Source organism: Mesoplodon densirostris, chromosome 9 (genome assembly GCF_025265405.1).
Source record: "Mesoplodon densirostris isolate mMesDen1 chromosome 9, mMesDen1 primary haplotype, whole genome shotgun sequence".
Taxonomy (NCBI): Eukaryota; Metazoa; Chordata; class Mammalia; order Artiodactyla; family Ziphiidae; genus Mesoplodon; species Mesoplodon densirostris.
In genome coordinates this window covers 51,883,385-51,907,113 of record NC_082669.1, presented here as the reverse complement: position 1 = coordinate 51,907,113, position 23,729 = coordinate 51,883,385, and the positions used below count along the sequence as shown (strand labels likewise).

Genomic DNA, 23,729 nt, shown 5'->3' with positions numbered 1-23,729 from the left:
AACTTGTCCAAGATTGCACAGTTAATAAGTGCCAGAGCTGGGATTTTAAAGTAGCTCGAGTCTGTGCTTTTAACCAGTATGTTCTACATTCTATCTGTTGTTTCTGTTATTTTTGGATAGACCATCTTGACTTAACTTAGATTTTAAAAATAATCCAGTATAGTACAGACATTTGCAGTGGTGCCCAAGATCCTCACAGTGGCCCAGGGAGGTGATGGAGAATCTTTCTTAACATCAGGTTTATGTTTTGTCCCCTTCTTATTTCTTTCTTTCTTTTTTTAAAGATTTATTATTTATTTACTTATTTATTTAATTTATTTTTGGTTACATCAGGTCTTAGTTGTGGCACACGGGATCTTTCGTTGTGGTGCGCGGGCTTCTCCCTACTTGTGACGTGGAGGTTTCCTCTTCTCTAGTTGTGGCGCACAGGCTCCAGGGCGCATGGACTCTGTAGTTGTGGTGGGCGGGCTCCAGGGCGCGTGGGCTCTTGTAGTTTGCAGCATGCAGTCTCTCTCTTTGCAGTGTGCGAGCTCAGTAGTTGTGGCACATGATCTTACTTGCCCCGTGACATGTGGGATCTTTGTTCCCTGACCAGGAATCGAACCAGCGTCCCCTGTATTGTAAGGCGGATTCTTTACCACTGGACCACCAGGAAGTCCCCCCTTCTTATTTCTGAAGTTAAAACATCTTCAATCAGTCCCTAGAAGCAGCAACGTGACTGTGTCAGGGCCCTCATTAATTAATGTTGAGGAGTTGTTTTCTCATTATAAACACAGATAATTGTGCTAACATTATTTGGATAATAGAATTACTATTTGTGTACATGTTTGAGGAGTTAGGATAAATAGGCAAGAATCAGTTTCTGTGGTTGTGAATACTGGTATCTGCAGCAAAAATTCTATCTGTTATGGTAGTAAGCTTGTTGACCTGCCTACAATATTAATATGGAATGAATTTTATTATCACTTTATTGTAACTTAGAAGTCTTAAAAAATATATTCTTACGGGTATCAAATTAAATTTGTAGCTCTGGCACTCTTACTTGCCTTGAATGGCTTCCTTGGAAGCTAGAAGCCTTGTGTTTCATTTCTAGCCCTATCATCAATGTTACCTTCAGTAAATCATTTAAACATGTTTAAACGTATGTTCCATTTGGCAGTGAGAATGCCATATGCTCTCATGTTGCCTCAGTGCAATTTTGCAAAAGCGAAATTGATTTTAAAATACGAATATGTAAAGTGATTCCATTACTTATTAAGTAGTGTGCATTGTATGCTTCATAAATCTAACAAATAATTTAAAAGTAGATATTTTAGAACTTAAAAAAAGACCTCTTTAGTTTTGTATGATCCAGAATCCAGCTTAATTTTGCCTTCTAACTATTCTTAGTGTTAATATCTAGTGCTTTTTAAAAATCAGCCAAGATATCTTTGGACATTTAAATTCTTTTTCTGTTCAGAAATGTCATTAACTTGACATGTAAAGATGCTTTCTAAGGAAACTGGTTTGCCCAGCCAGATCTTTTAATGTAGTTATTTTGTGATGTGAACTGTAAAACCCAAACATTGAGGCTGCCTTCCACAATGCCTTGTTGCCCAGACAGTGATGTCATGTTGTAAGCATGTTTAGTTTGCAAAGGTCCTGCTTTTGATCCTTTAGTTGTCACTTTTTTTATGCAGCTCCTCCTGAATTACAAAGGTGCTGAAAGTAATTTGCTTCATTAAGGTCTGTTGCTGACACTGTTGTATTTCATTCGTCATTCTTCTCTTAGCCTCCTTCATTAAGACCTTATTCAAATTTGGATCATGGTTCTACTGAGACATCCATGCCATTATCATCTAAATAGCAATTACATATTCCAAAACAACAGCTTCTCCTTAACTGTCTGTAACTTAACATTTTACATACATTCAAGTGGGAATTAAGAATAAAATGAATCTTTTCTTTGTGATTTACAACCCTCCCTTTCATTCTTGATTTACTAGTTAATGTTGAATAAGCTACCTGTAAACGAAGGAAGACAAAATTATTGATTGCTCAGCTTTAGTTTTGTAGAGGTATATATATTATGAGTTGTTTCTGTATTAAACAGTTACCCAAGTGACAGCGACCGTTATTTAATCACCCGTATATTTGTTAGACAGCATTTACCATTTTGGATATGATGGGACCAGGTTTAACACTTTATTAAGAAATTAATAGTATCTTTTACAAAAGCAGCAGTGCTTTATAACTTGAAACATTTAAAGGAAACCTTTTAAAATGAGTCAATATATTTGTCCTTTGTTAGGATAGAATTCAAAAATAGAAGGAAATTCTCCTAATAAAATAATAATGTACTTTTCTAACTACTCTGTTTTGGCCATCTTAAAATTATATTTTATAATCGGTACATACTAAGCTGATTTGACTGAAATGAGCAACTGTAGTAACTAGAGACAAGTGTTTCAACAGATACAGTGGGCATAAATATTAGGACTTTTTTTTGCCAATAATATGTGGTTTAAGGGAAAGATAGTACAGTGTATCAAATACACATGTGTATTTATATTGTGTATGTACAGATATGGGCAGTTATATTGTATGGATCTCTTTTAAGAATTTCTTAACCAACGAAGAGTGTCCGTGTCCGTGTGTGTGTGTGTATGTGTGTGTAGGAAGGAAGGAGTGAGAGGGGAAAGGAGAGGGTAGAGAGAGGAGGATAAAGGGAGTCCTAACCATCAAAAATGCTAATTAACTATTTAATACCCAGTCTTTTGGTGCCTTGCATAATAATTTCTTACATATTTTCAAATTTTTTGTGACCCTTAAGGAATTTTATTTCCTCTTTGTCTAAAATGGACTTCCATCTCCTTGTTTTTCTATCCATATTCTCAAACTTACCAGAATTATATACATGTGAATAGTTATATAATGCACAGCCAATGTAGATGTAAGTGAGATTCTAGATCAATTTTTGTAAGGGTGAACATTAGAAACTTGTTCAATTGTGGGTCCTCACCAGTGAGAGTCAGGAAGACTCAGCCTTTGTTAGCTTACCATCTTTTGTGAAGATGAGTCCTGATGCTAAGCTGGACAGGTCAGATGTTGGTGTTCCTTTTGAGGAGCGGCAGCCCAGGAGGGCAGAATACTGTGAAACAAAGCAGAAGAAACTGGAGAGAAGGTGAACCACTCACTGGGAGACTTTGAGTTGAAAGTCAGGCACTGAGCCTACAAGGACAAGCAAGGCTTGTGGGATGAGTAGGGTTTGCTCAGAAATCATCTGTTCCAAACAAGGGTCTGTTTGATGTGTCCTTCTATTACATTTTGTAGTGTTGTTTTGTGACCAGCTGGGGATAAGGTCATTAAAATGACATGTCTTACCCGATGTTGTTTTTAGCCCTTGCTTATGCTGCTGTCTTAGTCCCTTTGGGCTGCTGTAACAAAAATACCATAAACTAGGTGGTGTCTTTTGAGTAATTTTTGTACAAAGTATTAGACTTAGGTCAAGGTTATTTTTTTCTTTTTTCTGCCTATACGTTTCCAATAACAATATTGCTTTTAATGATAAAATAAAACATAAGAAACACCCCCAAATGTTCATCAGTAGAACAGATATATAAACCGTGGTATATTTATAAAATGGAATGCCAAATAAAAATGAAGAACTAAAAACTACATGCAGCAATATCCCAGATATTGATATGTTGAATGAGAAAGGCAAATCATTGAAGAATATTGTCTAAACATTGTGATTGTCATTCCATTTATATATGGTTCTAAAACATGTAAAACTAAAATGAATATGATAACACTTTAAAAAGAGAATGGGTAACATGGAATTTAGAGAGAGGAATATACCTTTGAGGTGGGAGTAAGGAAGTGTGAGATCGGGGGGCTTCAAGGTTAACATAAATTCTATTTCTTAGATTGAGTGGTGGGTACATGCGTGTTCACTACTTTGTCCTCCTGAAAATGTTTTCTTTTCAAAGATTGCATTTTCTATTTTGTTGCTAGTATAAAAACATGTAGTTGATTTTTGTAGCAACCATCTTTATAAGGTTTTTATTTCTAATAATTCACCTTTAGATTCTTAGGTTGGTTGCTTACTTTTGGCTCATCAATTTTTAAACTTCTTAATATTCTAATATACTTATTAAAATCTCTATGTTTCCCATTAACTGCTAATTAGCAGTTTCCAATTTTTAGTTTTTATTATTTCCATTAGTTTGCGGTTTTACAGTTTTCAATTTTTAATCCTTCTTTGCTGAGTGATTTTAAAATATTTTAAGATTTCCAAGTATACTAGATGTTTTGGTTATCTTTTTGGTGAAGATTTTTTAATTTAATGCACTGTGGTCAGAGAATATGGCCCAAATGATAATCTTTATGTATGCTGAGATGTGATTCACAGCCTAGTACATACGTTTATAGAATGTTTGGGGCTGAGGGATAATTTTTAAGTTTTTTGAAGATAAATTCTTTTGGTAGATTTCTATAGTCCACTTACTTTAGAGGATGGACGGCTTGGTAGAAAAATCTGCTATTACAAAAGCGATGTTTTCAACATCTCAAACTTTGTAAACTCTGGCCATGTTTGTTGTCTTATATACTTCCATCTCAAGATCAGTATTCTTATTTTTTAAAACAAGGACAGTAATTCTGTATTGTTGTTTCAATTTTTGTTGTCTTCTGTTGATATATATATGACGGATCTCAAATATTTGTTTTTGTATGAAAAACTTTTTTACTGTTATGAATTCTATTAATTCTGATGTTTTGATTTTTATTTCTTTCGTGCACTTGATCATTACCTTCTTGTATTTATTTAATTGGTTTCTTGGTGACTCCATTTCTGGTTGTTCACCGTGTAGCTAAATAACAGGTTTACCCAGAATTAGCGGTGAATGCATGTTGCATATAACATATAGGACAAAAGGTAGTAGGTCAAAAAAATGTAAAATTGATGTAAAATCTTTCATATTAGGACAGAATAAGAGATGACTTAGTAATATTTGAGTTAAATTGGAAACATTAACATTTACTAGTTTTCTTAGATGTTAACAGTTGGTAATAAAGGATAATCATGTTTAAATTAAGTATGGGAAATGCTTGGCTTAAAATGGTCGAAAACATTTCATAAGAAACCTTTAGTCTTTATTATATTACTGTGTCTAGAAAATATCTAACTTCGGTTCATTCAGCATTTTCCAGACTGGCTTAAAACTCCTTTTTTCATGGAGGATCTTACAAAACTGAGTATTTTACTGAACTTAACATTTATTAAAATGCTACTTAGAGTAACTTTTGGAAATTTATCAGTACTCATTTAAAATTTTGGAAAACCTTGGAAATACAAATTATATGATCTTTAATGAAAAAGTTTTACATCATTAGAATTAATTAATATGTGTTAATAAGAATGTCTAATATTTTCTAGTGCTTTAAAGATTTCAGAGCACAATGACATATTTGGTATCATTCTGTCTTTGAAACAGCCCTGTACTCTTGTGGGCTGGCTACCTGAGTCCTTCTGGAATTATTAAAGCCTCAAGTTAAGCATGTCTGTTCAGTAAATGCTGCTAGATATTCCATTCAGAGATTCTTAACTTTGTTGTTTAAATTCTTTCCATCTTCATTGTTGCTTATTTGAAGTAGTAAATTAGATAAAACCTTTTGTTGTTGTTGTTGTTAAAGAAAAAAGAGTAATCCAATTAAAATGGAGATTTTTTTTACCAGTTCATGTTAGCATTTCCAGGTTCTCCTATGCTGCTTACAGCTTTGTGGGTGGTCAAAATTAGCTATTTTAGTTTAACTGATAGAATTCAGATCGTCAGATTTAATTATTAATGAAAATACAATAGTATCTATATCCACATGGAAGAAATTGCATTCATATCTTATTTGAAAAATGAGTTTTGTTTCACTATGTAAAAGTTATACTTAAAAATTCTGTTATTGACTTTTATTATTTAATTATACACAGACAGTCCCCGACTTAGGATTTTCCACTTTACGATGGTATGAAAGTGATAGGCATTCAGTAGAAACTGTACTTCGAATTTTGAATTTTGATCTTTTCCTGGGCTAAGAATTGCAGCATGATACTCTCTCATGGTACTGGGCAGCAGTAGCAGCAGTGAGCTGCAGCTCCCAGTCAGCCACGTGATCATGAGGGTAAACAACCACTTACAACCATCCTGCGCTCATGCAACCAGTCTGTTTTCTGCTTTCAGTACAGTATTTAATAAATTATATGAGAAATTCAATACTTTATAAAATAGGCTTTGTTAGATGATTTTGCCCAACTGTAGGCTAATGTAAGTATTCTGAGCATGTTTAAGGTAGGCCAGGCTAAGCTATGCTGTTCGGTAGGTTAGATGTATTAAATGCATTTTTGACTTAAAGATATTCTTAATTTACCATCGGTTTATTGGACTATAACCCTGTCGTAAGTCAAAGAAGATCTGTATTCACCAAATTTCTTTGGAAACCTTTATTTAAAAATATAATGATACAAGTATATCTTTGAAATAAGAATTGGAAATATAGGATTGGTCTTTGACAAAGATTTGTAAATTCAAAATTTATTTTTCTTTAATTTCCTCCAAATCCCTTTACTTCCTTTTCAGTGCCTCTTTTATCCATTCCTATGGAAAAGAAGGGTCCCATTTTTTCTCAAAGAAAAGTATATAACAAAAGTCTTAACGGACCTTCACTTAAATGAGTTGGCAGATTGACCAGTATTCTCCAACTTTTCTATAAAGCTTTGAATATTGGCAGCTGATAGGCTATTCTCTGGTGAGCAGACATGCTTCTCCTCCAGCAGAGTGGTGTCCCGTCCAATTGTCACCCTCTTTGCTCCTCAACATGTGTGCTTGTTATTGTAATTGCACAATTTAATTTAAAAATATATGAGTATAACAAAGGAGTAAGTATTTCTACAAAAACATAGTTAAATGTTTTGAAAATAGTCCATATAGTTTAATTGCGAAAATAGAAAAAAGGAGCTGTCAACTTAGGTGTGGCTGAGATAATTTAAAGAATCTAGGAATCTACATCAGACTGATATGCAAATGTCTCTAAGTTCTCATCTGCTTAAAAATAATTGGATATTGTGTATAATGAATTGTATGTTGGGCTTTCTAAGGAAGGCTCAGAACTCTAATCTGGCGGCTCTAGTGCAAATACAGGCCTTGACCCCAAATCTTCCCCATGTGGGAAGGTTACATCAAGTAACAGATGGGTGAAAGTGGAGGAAAAGTCAGATGTTGGGGTATTGGGCACTTGTAAGGAGAAATTTTCTTCAACCTGTTGTTCAAAAATTTACAAATGATTTTCCTTTTTATTGATAATGCCAATTTTATTGCAGGTTCATCATACCATGTAGTTGAAACAGTTCTCCAAAATGATGACATAAAAAAGCAGAGCATGTGGCAATAGAGTAAAAAAAATCAAAGAGGGAATTACAGTTACCTTAGGCAGTAATACAACTAGAACTAACAAACTAAAGCTTTTTTATAGGCAAATTCACAAATCCTAGAACTTTAGAAAAATATACATCATACGATTTTTTTTTAGTTTTTCAGCCAGATGGACTCTAAATTATTTATAGGATTTTCTCCATTAATATGTACCTTCAGTATAGAAACACTTGTAAATAAACTTACTGAAATGAACAACGTGCTCCCTGTACATTGTTTCTTCACATCCCTGTCCTGAGGAGGACCTTAGAGAAAGTGACCTAAAAGCCATAGTTTTGCCATTGAATGTAATGTCCTTGCTCCGACCTTTGAATCAGATTTTGGGTTGTTTAAAGAGTAGATACGGAAAAAGAGTTTTAAGTTTGGATTTGGGGAAAACAGTGTAAGACAGGGCTAGTAGTCATATAAAATAGATGACATCAAACATTTTAGAAATAGTATAGTGGTAGAGAGCAAAATTTCCATGTAAGCGTTTCCAGAACCTTGGTGAAAACTGTAATCTAATAATATCCTGAATTACAAGGAGATTCTGAAGGACATGGTTTGTTGTTGTTGTGTATATGTTTTTAATTATCTCAAATTGACTTTTGTCAATGGGTAAGACACTAATGTATGGTACACCAATAGTCACAGGGTTTTTTTTTAATAAAATTATGGATGATGCAGAAACCATACAGGTTGTGACAGAAAAGGATGGATTTAACATGATGAGGAGGAGGAGATAAGAGCAATCCAGAGCCAAAAATTACTCATGTCATAGTTACAAATGCCCTAGAGATAGTTCTATGTTGTATTGAATAACAGTCTGAATCACCATTCAGAAATACTAATATATGGGAAGTATCAGTGCCAGGAAAATTTGTACTTCTTCTAAATAAGGTCAAATTATTCACTTTATTATCAATAAATGGACATTATTTATTTTGAAATGTAATGTCAAAAGTGTGTGTTTTTTAATGATTTCCTGTTTATCTGGATTTTTATTAAATGAAGAAATGTTTCCAATCACACTGGATAAGATAACCTCGACTGTATTTAATTCATCTATTTTTCCCACTCTAGGCCATACACAGTATGATGTGTTTGTAAAATAGCTTGTATTTTGAACAAATAAAATAAATGTTAAATAATATTTGTAAATTAATTTGTAACTGTATGGATCAGGAACTGTGGTCTGGATGGGAGAGTGAGTTTAAAATTTTGACCCCAAGATTTGGTTAAATTTCACCACTTGTGTGTATGCTTAAGTTTATAATTGGCCATAAATAATTGTCAGATTAACATATTCTGTCATTCATGTGAAAGTCTGTTTAGGAAAGTTGCATTAATTAAGCTTGTTGTGTAATGGTTTAATTTTAGAATATTAAGCAGAGTAACTGAAAGTACTGTAGATTCTATTTATCATGGTTGTGTAGCTTTTAGACTTTGGGGAAATCCAGTTTTTAGAATTACAGTGATTCATTATGTCAACAGTGTGTTGATTAACATTTTGTAGCAAAACATTTATTAATAACTTCATATTTTTGTATAAGTTATAAATTTTAGATCAAATAATAAAGTAAAACTGGCATCATTCATTTGGGGAGAGGAAACATTGCAGAACTTGAGTGATTTTTCCAAATAATGTGTCCCCTGTAACTTGAATGTGTTATCTTTATCCCTAATGGTATTTTGAAACACAATTATGTGACTTTCTTACACTTTATTTTAGTACAGTTTATTTTAATCATAAAACTTTTAATATTTTAACTTTTTATAATGTCATATGTGGTATGGTACACATGGTGTGTGCATGGTTTGTTTATTCTTGTTTACCAGTTTATTCACAACACTAGTGTGGAATGAATGAATGAATGATTAAGAAACAAGAGAGTAGAAATGTATAGTCTAAAATTTAAAATGTATACCTTCAAAATCATACTTTTAAGTTATCTTGATAAAAAACTATATGCATCCAGCAAATAGAAACAGATGCCTAAGAAATTAAGAGTATTTGGAAATAGGTGTTTTATTCCTCATCATTATTGTTCACATCCAAAAATATCCTCTTGGAGCCTCTTGTCTGATTATCTTCTGTGGATCTGATGATTCTAGCATTTTCTTTTGTTTTGTTTTAAAAGTTCCAATTTACCTCATTTCTTTGTACAGATATTATTCTTTATTTTTTAAATTTTAAATTGAAGTATAGTTGATTTACAGTGTTGTGTTAGTTTCAGGTGTACAGCAAAGTGAATCAGTTATACATACATTTTTAATATATGTATATATATATATATATACACAAACATATGTGCGTGTGTATTTGTGTGTGTATATATACTTTTTCAGATTCTTTTCCCACATAGGATGTTACAAAATACTGAGTATAGTTCCTTGTGCTATAGAGTAGGTCCTTGTTGTGTATCTATTTTATATATAGTAGTGTGTATATGTTAATCCCAAATTTCTAATTTATCTATGTTGTGTGTATAGATATTATTCTTGACACAAGGCATTTATTAGATATGGACAATAGCAGGCAGCAAAAAGACCTGCCCGAAATGGGCAGAAACCTGTTCTTCTCTTTCTTTCATTCTGACTCTCAGAAACAGTACCAGCATAAGCTTTATTTAGCTTGTAGGTTAATTTTAAAAGAAACCTCTTTAAATTATGACTCAATAGGTTGAGGAAGCTGGGAAGTCTGTGTTTTTCCCAAAACCTGTAGGGTGCTTTTGATTATCAGTCAAGTTTACAAATCACTGATTACGATTAACTTCCTTAGGATTTGCTAGTATGTTTAATTCCAAGCAGAGAGAAAATGGAGAAAAAAAAATTAAGGTCAAAAAGTGTCTTTGGAGATGGCATAACTTTTATTTTACTAAAACAAATGTTTTTTAAGGACAGTTTTCCCTGTCTTTTTGTTAACAAGATTCAGTGATGGCTTAGAGAGCTAAAAACACCTTTAGGATGGATTCAGAAGATCCAAAAGATATGGTGATGAAATGTGATTAGCAGGCTGTAGGGGAGGGTCACAATGTGTGAGTTTGAAGTCTCTTCAGTTTGAAACCAATTTTCAGAGTCTTGAACTCGATCCAGTAGATAGTATGTATGCTACAAATGGAAAGATTAAACTGGAGCAATATAATTAGGGTAAGCCATTGCATCTGCACTTGTATCGCAGCAACTGAATTTGAAACCAGCTGCAAAATGGTGACTAATCTCTCTGGCAAGCCCACATGAGAGTGTAGTACAATAAGCCAGCTTCAGCCTCACAAGTACATGTGCCTTCAATGCGCCTCTGAGCAGGTGATGGTGATGATGCAATCTGATTATACTTTTGAATGTATTCTAACCACAGTCAACAGTTGAGTCTCACAAGGGATTTCACAAAAGACTTCAAACCAACTCAAGATTTTTTTCAGATAGTTTCAAGGCCATAGGAACTAATATATATATATATTATATATATATATATATATAATATATATATATATTTACTTTAGTGACTGTAGTACATTATAGTACCTTATAATCTTAAAGTTGAGAGGCTTTAGTTGATTTTTACATGTGAAATAAAGATGAGAAAAATAATGTGGAAAGAAGAAGGTACTTGAACTTGGAGCTCTTATTCAGAATTGTTCATGACGGCTTATACTGATCAATTAAAATCATTAAGCTGTCCAGACTGCTTAATTCTGTGCAAAAAGGAGATGGTGAATCGGTGAGCTAGGAAGTGCTTCAGTGCTGCACTAACCTTTCCATATTCAGAGATGCACCTCTGTAGCTCTATAGCCTGCCCCGATGAGGTGATTTTTAATAGTGTCTTGCATACTAAAGGTATTTAATAAATACTCAGTTTGACTTGGACTCAAGCCTTTGTTTTTCATCTTTGAAGGGAATGGTAGTTTCTTCCTCCAGTGTGCCACAGAGGGACATGGTGAGGATGAATAGAGAGCCATCTGTTCGAGAATGTATGTCATCTTTGGAAAAAATTGCTGCAGGACCTAAAAAATAGTCACAAGTATTATTTCAAACGAGTAATTCAAAAGTGGAATGGTTAGAAATTGCTTGTTAATCTTAAATTTAAATATAAAAATATGATATAGTTTTCAGTAAAGGACATGAACTCCACAAGACCATTAAAATAGAACTTACAAGTTGTACACCCCTAAGAATAAAGGGGGAAAGGGAGTGTAAAAACCCTACCTGGTGGTCCTGAAGCTTAGTGTTCATCAGATTCGCTTTGAATGCTTGTCACAAGTGCATATGTCTGGGCCTCATCCCCATCAATTCTGACTTTGTTGGTTTGGAATGGGTCCTAGACACCTGGGATTTTATTCATCTCCCTCCCTAACCCTCCCACCCAGTGATTTGTGTGTGTGTGTGTGTGTGTTTTGTGTGTCACTCCCACCCAGTGATTTTGACACACACTAACATTTGAGAAACAGTGCCCCACACTACTGTAGTGTTATAATATAGACCACTAAATATAAGTAGACCACTGTAGTATAGACTACTAAAGCTTAGTAATTCACAAACAAAAGAAAACTTTTCATTGATGTCAGGAGAAACAAGTTTTTCTCATGGTAATTTTAAAAAGGCTTTTTGTAAAAACATAATGATTATTGTGTTCAATTGTGATCTTGTAAAAAAAAGCTAATATTTTTCATGTTTTTATTTAAACTTTTAATATACATAAAGGGCATTTTATTGAAGGACTAAAAGCCTTCAGTGAAGTGAATTGAGTGGATTGGGTATGCTGCCTTCTAGTAATTTCAATTTATAGAAAAGTAGCAGTTCAGCTCTCTGGAGGAACAAGTTGACTTGTGTCCCCGCAAAAGATACGTTTAAGACCTAACCTCCAGTACCTCTGAATGTAACCTTATGGAAATAGAGTCTTTGCAGATGTAATCAAGTTAAGATGAGCTCATACTCATTATAGTGACCCTTCCTCCAATGACTGGTATCCTTAAAAAAAAGAGAGAAATTTGGACACAGAGACACGTACAGAGAGGTGAAGGTCGTGTGACGAGGAGGGCGGAGATGGGAGTGATGCAGGAACCCTAAGGAATTGCCAGCAACCAGCAGAAGCTGGGAAGAGGAGGAAGGGTCCTTCCCTAGAGACTTCAGAGAGAGCACGGCCCTGCCGACACTTGATTTCAGGCTTTGAACCTCCAGGGCTGTGAGAGAATACATTTCTGTTATTTTATTTTATTTTTTTTATTTTTTATTTTTTTTCGGTACGCGGGCCTCTCACTGTTGTGGCCTCCCCCGTTGCGGAGCACAGGCTCCGGACGCGCAGGCTCCGGACGCGCAGGCTCAGCGGCCATGGCTCACGGGCCCAGCCGCTCCGCGGCATATGGGATCCTCCCAGACCGGGGCACGAACCCGTATCCCCTGCATCGGCAGGCGGACTCTCAACCACTGCGCCACCAGGGAGGCCCCATTTCTGTTATTTTAATCCACTAAGTTTGTGGTACTTTTTCTTGCGGCAGCCCTAGGAAACTAACATAGTATGTGAAATGGCTCTTCTCTTACTTGGATTTTTGACCGAAACTAGGTAGAAAAAAAATGTGAAAGTTTCTTTTCTCACATATTCTATGTGTATATAGGTGTTCATGTGCTTTGGACCTGCCACTGTGGCAAGTTGGAATTCTGTTTGCAATGTCAAGGAGACAGTCTAGTACTGTTACCAAATGAAAACCACTCTACTTCTGCATGATTATGAGCCATAGGGGTTCCTGCCATTAGAACCCAGTTTTTCTTAAAAAGATGCTCATGTATTTGAATATAAGTACTAAATGGTGATGTCAGAGTCTTATCCCAGCGGATAAGGAAGAGACTTATTCTTAGCAGGAACTGGTCTCCCTGGAATGAAAATTCCCCTTCACCTCAGGGAAGCTCTCTACAGTCAGTGAATCCACCTTTTGTGCTGCTTCTTCCTCCTCTCTCTGATCCTCTGTGACTGCCTACAAGGATTTCGGCTACTATCCTCCCCGTGATGTTATGGAGCTTTCCATCCAAATCTGTTCTCTTCTGTTGATCCAGTTTCCAGCTCTCTTGGTGCCTTTTATTCTGTTGTAAAATTCAAGGTGAAGAGTACCAGCTTGAAGCTAGTCAAACTGATACATGTTCAGATACGTGTGCACATCTAAAGTTGCTTTTTTGAGGAATAATTTGGCCTGAACTGAAGGTATCCTAAGGCCAGCTCTACCTGGAGATAGAATACCTCTACCTAAGAAAATCTTGGCTCTGGTACTTCTCTGGTGGGGGACAGTAGGCAAGTCATTTAATCTCTTTGAGTGTCAGTCTCCTCATTTATAAAATTGAGGTGATAAAACCTATCTTTGAGGTTGATGCATGGATTAAATGAGTAGCCATATCTGGCATATATGAAGCCATTGAGAGATAGTATCTCTGGCTGCTATAAGAATAGTATCAAGATTACATCAGCCTTTTCGCTATGTTCATTTATATATCTATTCATGTATTTATTCACTTATTTATTCATTTGACAGCATTTATAGTGGGCTTGCCATATGCCAGTCACTTTGCTAGGCATTGGGAATAAATGGTGATTATGATAGATGACAGTCTGTGCCCTCACGGAAGTGAGAGTCCAGTTGGAGAGACAAACATTAAAGATATGATCACCTGAATAAGTGTAAAACTACAGTGTTGATAAGTGCTATGAGAACAGATGACCAAGTGAGGAAGTTTGAGGAAGTCTTCCCTAAGTAAGTAACACTTGAGAGTGAAAACATATGTAAGAGTTAACTGAATAGAGAGGGAAGGGAGAGGAGAGGGTTCCAGACAGACGGAATAGGAAATCAAAATGTCCCTTTGGTGGGAGGGCACACAGAGCACTTTTGGTGAATTGGAAAGAGGCCCTTAGGCTGATGCGCAGAGAGCCAGGAGGGAGTGTGGAACTTGATGAGGCTGGAGAGTTAGGCAGACCCAGATCATGCTAGACCTTGTGGGCCCTGATAATATCTTTATCTTAAGAGCAGTGGAAGCCATTGATGACAATTAAGCTGTGGGTGAGGGTGACGTGAACAAATACAGGTATGAAAAGATGCTCCTCTGTTTTCTTCCATTAATTGAAAGGATTCAGCCCTCTCAGATGGATGCTGCTCATTCTAAGTGTGTGTGTTTAGGACTTGGTTTCTGTGATCCGGGTTGTTGTTCTGCGGCTGCCACTTCAGTCCATTTTTCTTCTACCTCATTAATAAGGACGCTATCCTCTAAACTCCATACCACCGGCCATCCTCTACTTGCTCCAGATTTAAAGAGCCCTTGGACTTGGCTTTTTCCCCTTCCCAGCTCCTATAGTCAGCCTAGGTATCTCTAACATTCATGATAATGCCCCAGCTAACACCCTCGCCTCAATCCCTTGTTCTCCAAAGACTTTCTATGCCACTGACATTTTCCTTCTCTATTCCAGCAGTTCTCTGATGTGGCCTTGGTCTCGAATATATGCTCACTCAGAATGATGCCTCCTCTGAAGTCTTAAATCTTAAACCCAGGGATCCTATTCTCTGATGTCATGTCCCTCTTTCATGCCACTATTCCTGCTTGTTCATCTAACTCATTGAAAGCTTTATTTCAGTGACTTCCTGACTTCTTGTCTAGCCTGAAGTCTACAGTCTCTCACTGCAGTGTTGTAAGATCAAGTCTCTCAATTATTCTGATCCCTGCCAGTTTTCAACTCTGGATAAAGCCAACCCTTCCCTTTATCTGCTCCTGCCCCCAGGCTACTAAGCATTCCTGAAGAAAACCATCACTGTGCATACAGGCACTGTAATGCATTGCTGCTTCCTAGTTATCTGAGCTGTCAACTCTCTTTTCTGGTCCTTTCTCATCAGCGTTGTCTTAACAGAGTGGATGTCAACTTTGACTGCACGTTGGAATCACCTGGAGGTGTGATACCAGTGCCTTGGTTCCACCACTAAATATTCTGATGTAATTGTTCTAGAGTACATTTTGCATGGTGAGACACTCCCCAGGTGATTCCAGTGTTCAGCCAAGGTTGAGAACCACTGTGCTACTGGACCCGCAGAGGCTGACAGACTTGTTCACATCTTCTTGGGCTTTCTCCTAGTACTCATGCTAAGCAGATGATCTTGTCTCATCCAACTCCTTTTCCTTTCTCTACCTTTAGACCTACTTATTTTTAATGGCATCCATACTTGCCTAGTTCATTCCTATTTTAGAGAAAAAAAATGGCCTACATCCCCATATTTGACCTCTTCAAAGGTTCCCTGGGTGTCAGTCTTGCTCTCCTCCTCCTCCTCCCTTCCTGATCTGAGCCAAGTGACCTGTTATGAATGATGAGCTTAAAAAGTAAGCATGTGCTATCAGCTTATGAAGCATGAATTTTCTGTTGAAAAAAAAAAGAAGAACTTGGGGAAAAAGCAATCAAACCTGAGTTTAAGCAATATTAAGCAGAAAAATGAAAGATGATGATTTTCAGAGCAAATAATATTTGATGGGATATAGTGAGAAGTGATACCTGAAAGATGGTTGGGACCAGAGAGCGGCAGCAGCGGGAGTGGGAGGTGGAGCTTTGCATATTTTACTAAAATTGTTGAACTTCGATTTTCAAATACTTTGAAAGTATTTTCTGTCTGAGTGCAAGGAGCAAAAGGATCAAAAATATGCTTTAAGGACAGAATTATGGTCACAGTATGGGACATGGTCTGTAGAGGAAATGTGTTCGAGACACAGAGGACCTTTGGGAGCCATTTGCAATGGTCTAGTCAAGAAGTGGTGAAGTCCCGGACGAGCATAGTGAAGATGAAAGGAGAAAAAAACTGCTTCTAGAGATATTTTTAGGGGTAGAATCAAGACAATCGTGTCATTTTACATTTTAGAGTGTTATGTCAAGACTCATAGGTATTTAATTCGCTATTAGTAGTTAACCCCAAAGATTCTGCTAAATCGCCTATTATTATTATTATTATTATTATTATTTTTTTTTTTTTTTTCGGTATGCGGGCCTCTCACTGTTGTGGCCTCCCCCGTTGCGGAGCACAGGCTCCGGACGCGCAGGCTCAGCGGCCATGGCTCACGGGCCCAGCCGCTCCGCGGCATATGGGATCCTCCCAGACCGGGGCACGAACCCGTATCCCCTGCATCGGCAGGCGGACTCTCAACCACTTGCGCCACCAGGGAGGCCCCTAAATCGCCTATTATTTATAGCTACCTATCTTAGTTCATTCAGGTGCTACAACAAAATTACTATAACCTGAGTGGCTTATAGCAACTGGCCCAAATAAAAGACTTTACAGAACAAAGTTTTTTTTTTAAAGAATATATATCTCAGGGGCTCCCCTGGTGGCTGCAGTGGTTGAGAGTCCGCCTGCCGATGCAGGGGACACGGGTTCATGCCCCGGTCTGGGAAGATCCCACATGCCACGGAGCGGCTGGGCCCGTGAGCCATGGCCGCTGAGCCTGTGCGTCCGGAGCCTGTGCTCCGCAACGGGAGGGGCCACAACAGTGAGAGGCCCGCGTACCACAAAAAAAAAAAAAGAATATATATCTCTTCTATGGATTGGGATGTTAGACCAAGTTTAAAATATACTATTTGATTAGTGATTCAGAATATTTTTAATAGTCTATTAAAATGTATGAAAGAAACGTTAAGTAGAAAAATATCATGATCAGGAGAGGTATGGTGGAAGGGTTTGGACTGTGGATACAAACTGGATTTGAAGCTTAGCTCCTACCCAAACTGAACTGGTGACCTTAGGCATGTTGCTTAATATTGCTAAACTTCATTTTCCTTATTGATAAAATAGAGAAAGTTAGAAGAGCCACCTGATAGGACTGTGAGGAATATCTGAGATAAATATTAGCTATTATTATTTTGTATTATATAGTCAATTTTAGATAAGTATTTTTATAGCTTCTGCTTGGATTACTTGCTCTAGCCGTTGGGAGTCACTAAAATATTCTTGTCATTTAGTAAGCAAATGCAATGAGTAGTTCCTGTCCCTTTTAAGAAAGTATTTAGTGAACTGATACGTTTGACTCTTGGTAAATGTGAAAAAGTTGATTCTCCCATGAAGTTCTAGTTGAGTATTTTTTCCTGAAAATCGCTTATTGTCCTTAACTGCTATAATCAATAAATTCTGTGAAAAGAAAGAAATAGGCAGAATAGTAAAGTGAAAATAGAAACAATGATTATTTTTTCAGTTCTTCTATTTTTCAGACCTTCTATTTTCAACCCTTCCATGAATTCATCTGGGTAGCAGTTTCCTTTTTGATGATTACGTGTCCAAATTATCTTTTGCTGTGTAACAAACTACCATAAACTTAGTGGCATAAAACAGCGATTTGTTATCTCTCATAGCTCTGTGGGTTGTCTGGGCTTAGCTGGGCAGTGCTTGGTTGAGCTCTTTCATGTGGTTGTAATCAGGTGTTGGCTGGGGTTGCTGTCATCACAAAGCTTGACTGGGCTTGATGTCCAGAGTGGCTTACTCTCATGGCAGCTGGTTGATTCTGGCTCAAGCTAACGCTGTGAAAAAGAGAACCTGTATGTAGCCTCTCCGCATTGCTTGGGTTTCTTATAAAATGGTGTCTGGGTTCTAAGAGTCAGCATTCAGAGAGGTAGGAGGTGAAGCTACCAAGCCAGTTAAGAGCTACACTTAGAGCTGGTATAGCATCACTCCCACCATGTTTTGTTGGTTAGAGTAGACTCAGGGTGATCTCAGATTTAAGAGTATGGCTAAGTAAATGCTAGTTCTTAATGGGGAAATGTAGCTAAAAAGAACATGTGACAGGAGATTTGGTGGCCAACTTTGGAAAATAAAATTTGTCACAAGCAGTAGGTACAGGAAAGGTAGAGAAGAAGGGGATTGCAGAAGCTACCAACATTCTCATAACATTAAAAATTAATAAACTTTCATTTTGGAATAATTTTAGACTTACAGAGAAGTTGCAGAAATAGTACAGAGTGTTTCTTTATATCCTTCATCTGCACCTAACATAGCCTTGGGAGATTTGTCAGAACTGTGAAATTAACATTGGTATAATACTATTAACTAAACCACAGACTTTATCTGGACTTTACCAGTTTTTCTACTAATGTCCATTTTTTGTCCCAGGATCAAATCCAGGTTACTGCATTGCATCTAGTCATGTTCTGTTTTAACATGTTAACCAACCTCTCTCTTGCACTGATTTTTCTCCTTTCACAATCCATTAGGAAATGGTTTGCTTATAAAAATACATTTTTATAAATAGTACAAATTTACAAACATGGCCTAAGTCAATTGGAGAATCAGTGATCTCTAAAATATATTTTAGCCCTTTAGGATGCTGTAAAACATTTTCTAATGAGTTGCTGTTAGTCTTCTAACATGGGAAAAATAATAAAAATTTCTAATAGAAATGTATAACATCATAGCCATTTTGGCTGTTTTTAAAATTCCATGTTAACGTTAAACCTTAATCTTTGTTGTATTTGTGACAGAAAAAAAATAAAAGTGACTTAAATCAGTGTGAATAAGACTTTAACATTGCAGTTTAAATTTATAGACTTCAACATAACCACCCTTTTTTGGTGATCAACATTCAGTCTGATTTTCCACCTCATTGAAAACATTCTCCAGCTGCTGCTGAGTGATTTCATAAATTGCATTCATGATCCTGACTTGAAGTTCCTTTAAAGAATGTGGTCTGGATGAATACACAGCAGTTTTTACACAGTCCCATAAAATATAGTTCAGTGGGATAGGTCAAGTTTAAAGTTGCACAAGGATTTCATAAACACCCTGAGTAGATGGGCACTAAAACTCTGAATGTGTTATATGGAAAAACTTTATAAAGGATGGCAATGTTCCAAATGTAGATTACGTTGGTCATCTATGAAACAATTCCTACTACTGATGGTTCTTAATAGTACCACCTGCTAGTTCTTTCATATTAAATTGTGTGAAATAACACATTCTGTAAACTGATGAACTACTTATTTATTTAATAAATTCCATCAATGAAAGAAACCTCTGTCATTAGAAATGGAGTTATTTATTAGACCCAAAAGGTCTTAAGCCAGAAATGTCAGGCATTTTTGTGCACAAAGAGTGTTGCAATCTGGCATTGTTTTTTAAAACAGCAGCAAGTAGCACACCATACCCAGTTGGTATGTTTGTCCCTTATCTGGCAGGAAACTCCAGAGTCTCCCGGTAATCAGCTCAATGCCAAGTTAAACCTCGGAAGGACATCAGTGGTCTTGGTGTATAGTTCTGAAGAAACTACTAGGCTATAAGTATGCACTGAAGGCTGACATTTTGAGTGCTTCACTGATGCATTTCCTTTGTCGATTTTATTTATTGGTTTAGTGAGAGTATCTTTCACCCAGCCATGACAATTGTTATTCTGCAAAACAAAGCAAACCAATATAAACTTCATATTCCTAAATTAGAATTGTGGTCCCCTTGTTAGTAATAGCCATTGCTCCTGTTTTGAAATTAATGTGATCGCATGAAATAGATGCTACACAGAAAACATAGCAATATGTGGTAATTATGCATACACAGGCTGGTATGCCACCAGCCACTGTGTAGAATTAATCCCAGGGCAGTTTTTACTGCTAGCCATTCATGTCAATTGAAGTTAGGTATTCTGCTAAAATACTTAATAATTTTCAGCTCTGTCACTGAACCTTTCTTTAAATGTTTATAAAAACATGTGAATTGTTTATACTTATGTATTTTATATGCTTAATATACTTCATTTGTATCAGTAGCTTGGAAATGTCTTGAATCCAGATACAGCAGACCTAGACAGACTTCCCACTTATTGATAAAACTAGAGATTTCTGTCATACATAATATGAGTATCTCTCTTTAGAGAAGAAAATATGAGTGTAATTTCTGGTTCTTTTAGATAATTCTGAACTTTTAATTTCCTCGCATTTTCAAAGGATTGTAATTGCCTTTTTCTTCTTTTTTTTTTTGTTATAGTTAAGAATTAGCAGTATATGCTTTAATTCCAAAGTATAGGGTTATTCTTCCCTACCTTTTAAAAAAAACTTTTGATCCACGTTATTACTAGCAAAGTTATTATAATGTTACTGTAGAACTATAGGCTGAACTTAGAGCATTCTTTTTGAGATACTGTCCTGGTTCTGTAATCCTAGGGAAACCGTCGTTAGCTCATGGAGTGTCAGAGCTGAGTCCTACGGTAGTGGGATTTGGGGAATGCGGTGTCACATTAAGCCATTAGATTGCCCCTAGTGTGGATGTGACTCTCCTCTCAGTTCCCAGAAATTCTCTGGTTCCCGTATCTCGGAGGGGGGTTGTAGCCTTTGTTATTGTTAAGATTTTTAATTTTAACTTAAGGCCTTTAGATTTGAACCCTTAAGAAGTTCATGAATATAGGAAGGTTATGCTTTTAAAATAATCTTCCCTATTTAATTAAGCTATATTTTGGTGCTTTTACTTTCCAGAGTTAAATCTCGCTCCTAATTGGCTTTCATCTAAGTAAATTCAGAAGATTTGTCATTCTTCATTCTATGGAAAAGTATATAAATATTACTGTTCATTTGAAGTTGCATCATAGATATTCAAGAGCATGAGGCATATGGTTAGAATGAAGCCCTTTACCACACCATGCTGAAACCAAATGCCTAGCCTAAAAAGCTTTTATAATCTTCTTTGTTCTTCCATTCTCCCCCTTAAAAATGCAAGAGTTACCTATCATCTCCATTAATTTGCACTGCTACCTTACGTTTCTTTTGGTCATTGAAGCAAAATATGCCAATTAACTTTATTTTTTCATCCAAAAAGCAGTGGTTTTAATCCCAAATGCATTAACTAAAAATGCTTTCCAGTCTCCCACAATGTTCAGGGAATAGCTAAGACCTAAGACTCTGATATCAAAAAGCATTTTAATTCAGTTTGAATTGTATTATATAGTAAATATAAGATTATGAAGTGTTTTACTTATATTCATAAAAGTATGCTCAACGAGTATGTTGTGAATAGGGTGGTGTTATTTTTGTAGTTTCTTTCATGGAACGCTTGGGTTTCATAAAACCAGTGATGTAAAAAAATTTCCAGGAACACATCAAATAAATTACTGTTTAACAGACAATGATTTGTCCGTGAAGAGTGATTATACCTTAAATGAATATTGTTGCAAGGTCAGTCAAAGAGGAAAGTTGATATTGGTTGATTGATAGCATACCACTCTTGAAAGCACAGATATTATAGCTGGAAAAATCCTGTAAAGGGATCAAATTTGAAGGAAAGATAAGGGACAATATATTGGTACATATTGTACCTTAATATATATAATAAAAATATATATTCTATACTAAAGACTAAAGATTTCAGCAAATTTTTAATCTAAGTCCACTTTTATAGTTTGTTATACACACTTCTTGGAGAGCAAGTAGGGAAAAATCTCATATCCTCGTCTCCAGATATGAATCTCTTCAGAATTAATTCTTACGAAGGCAGCTTTGGTTACGTTGACCCAAAAGTCTTATTCCTAATCTCCCCCAAGACTACCTGACTCAATTTAGGAGCTCTTGGGAACACCCATGAATTAGCTCCCATAGATTTTTTGCCATAGGAGTCATGTTCCTGAAAGTTTGTGCTGTCATTAGGAATGGTTCTCTCATTATCTGTCTGTGATTGGAGAATTGCTTTGTCTGATAAAATCTTTATATCTCCTGGTAAAGGGGAAGCTATGATCCTTATAACAAAGTGCTTTGCGTTTAGTGAGAGAAGGTTGTCTTTTGAGCATTGCGTCAAATGGACTTTGTGCTCTCCTTCCCAGTGACTTCAATGCCTTCTCTTGGAATGAAGGCTTTCCTGATTGCAGTTGGAGTTTTCAGTGTTCATAGTAGTTCAGGCTGCACTTAAGTCCTGATATAAGTTAGCCATCTCTCTCCTCAGTTCCCAGATGAATGCTACTTAACTATGACCTGAGATATTTGGTCTTTGAAGATGTCTGCTGGTCAGATCCTCTTCCTGAGACTGATCGCTTTGGATTTTTTGTAGCTCAGTTTTAAGATTGCTACACTTCTTCCTCCTAAGTTCCAGCTCTTGTGCAAAACCATGGATCTTCATATTTTAGCTCCATTTTTCTACCTGCCAGTTTGATGAAGGTGGATTTAAATGCTTCTTCACCTGCTGAGTTTCTAGATGTCCTTAGATGGCGGAGTTCTGCTTATTTAGATGGCATCTGCTAACTCAGTACTTTCAAACATCTAGTTGTCTTTATTTTATTCCAGTGTGCTTTTCAAATTATCTTATTGATGTGCATGATAGCTCTTGTTTACTTGTTTTCACTTCACAGAACATGTTATTCTTCATCTCATCAGGTTCCTATCAATGTTTCTTCCAAAAATTATTCTTTTTTATTTTAAAGTTCTCTCTTTGATTCCAAAAATTATTTTCTTAATGTCTTCGTATAGAGTGACAGGGCAAAATAGGAAGCAACAGACTCATTCCTCAGTGTGTTAAGGTGGGAGCAACTGTGTCTCTGAGCTTTTCCACAGTGCAGAAGGCAGATGCCATCCTCTGCCAACGCGTCCAGGACTGTTGGAGCCTGGCTTCCAATGGCCGCTCACAGAGCCAGTCGCTTTCCATTCCCCGGTGGTAGGAAACAAACTGAAAACAACTGGGGTGGCTGGAGGTCACCGGGACTCTGGTTTCCCCACAGACCCCACTGCTTTTCCAGCCATGGTAGCTGCCTCACTCCATGAGGGTGTTCCTTTCCTTGGATTGGGTCGCACCCCTGCCCCCCAGCTTTTCTAAAGCTACATTTTGAGAATCCTGTCATTTTTGGAGAAAAAGGAGTTAAGATTACTATATGTATATAAAATTTTTATGTGTTAATTTTGGGGGAACCCCACTGTCTATGAGTCAGACATCCAGAGTTGAATCTCAGCTCTGCTACTTGCCCGCTGGGACTGTGGTGAGTTAATTAACCTCTCTGGGCTTCAGTTACCTCAGCTGTGAAAGGAGGATGATGACGTGGTCTCAGTAGGGCTGCTGAAATGTTTAGATCCAATAACTTATGTAAACTACTCAGCCCAGCACTGGACACAGAATGGGTGCTCACTCAATAGCAGTTTCTCCTTCTCTCCAGCAGAATGCCAAGGTTTCTGCCCAAGCCCACCACGAGTTCTTAAATCTGGGCTTTGTTTTGTTTTGTCCATCATTTAATCTCCAGAGCAAATAACGTTTAGTCATGTTGTGGGATCAGAAGCCTGGAGCAAACAAACTACTACCACAGTACAGGTGAAAAACTAAATCAGTAAGAAATACT

General features: G+C 36.6%; 1 protein-coding gene and 1 pseudogene across 1 annotated transcript in view; one reads left to right on the top strand and one right to left on the bottom strand.

Annotated features, from left to right (window-relative positions):
• LOC132496407 (5-azacytidine-induced protein 2-like) overlaps nt 1-22,802 on the bottom strand; it is a 53,930-nt pseudogene extending 31,128 nt beyond the window's left edge.
• The window catches only part of UMAD1 (UBAP1-MVB12-associated (UMA) domain containing 1), a 242,066-nt gene that overhangs the window by 62,788 nt on the left and 155,549 nt on the right, over nt 1-23,729 (top strand). The gene's annotated exons all lie outside the window — the stretch shown is intronic.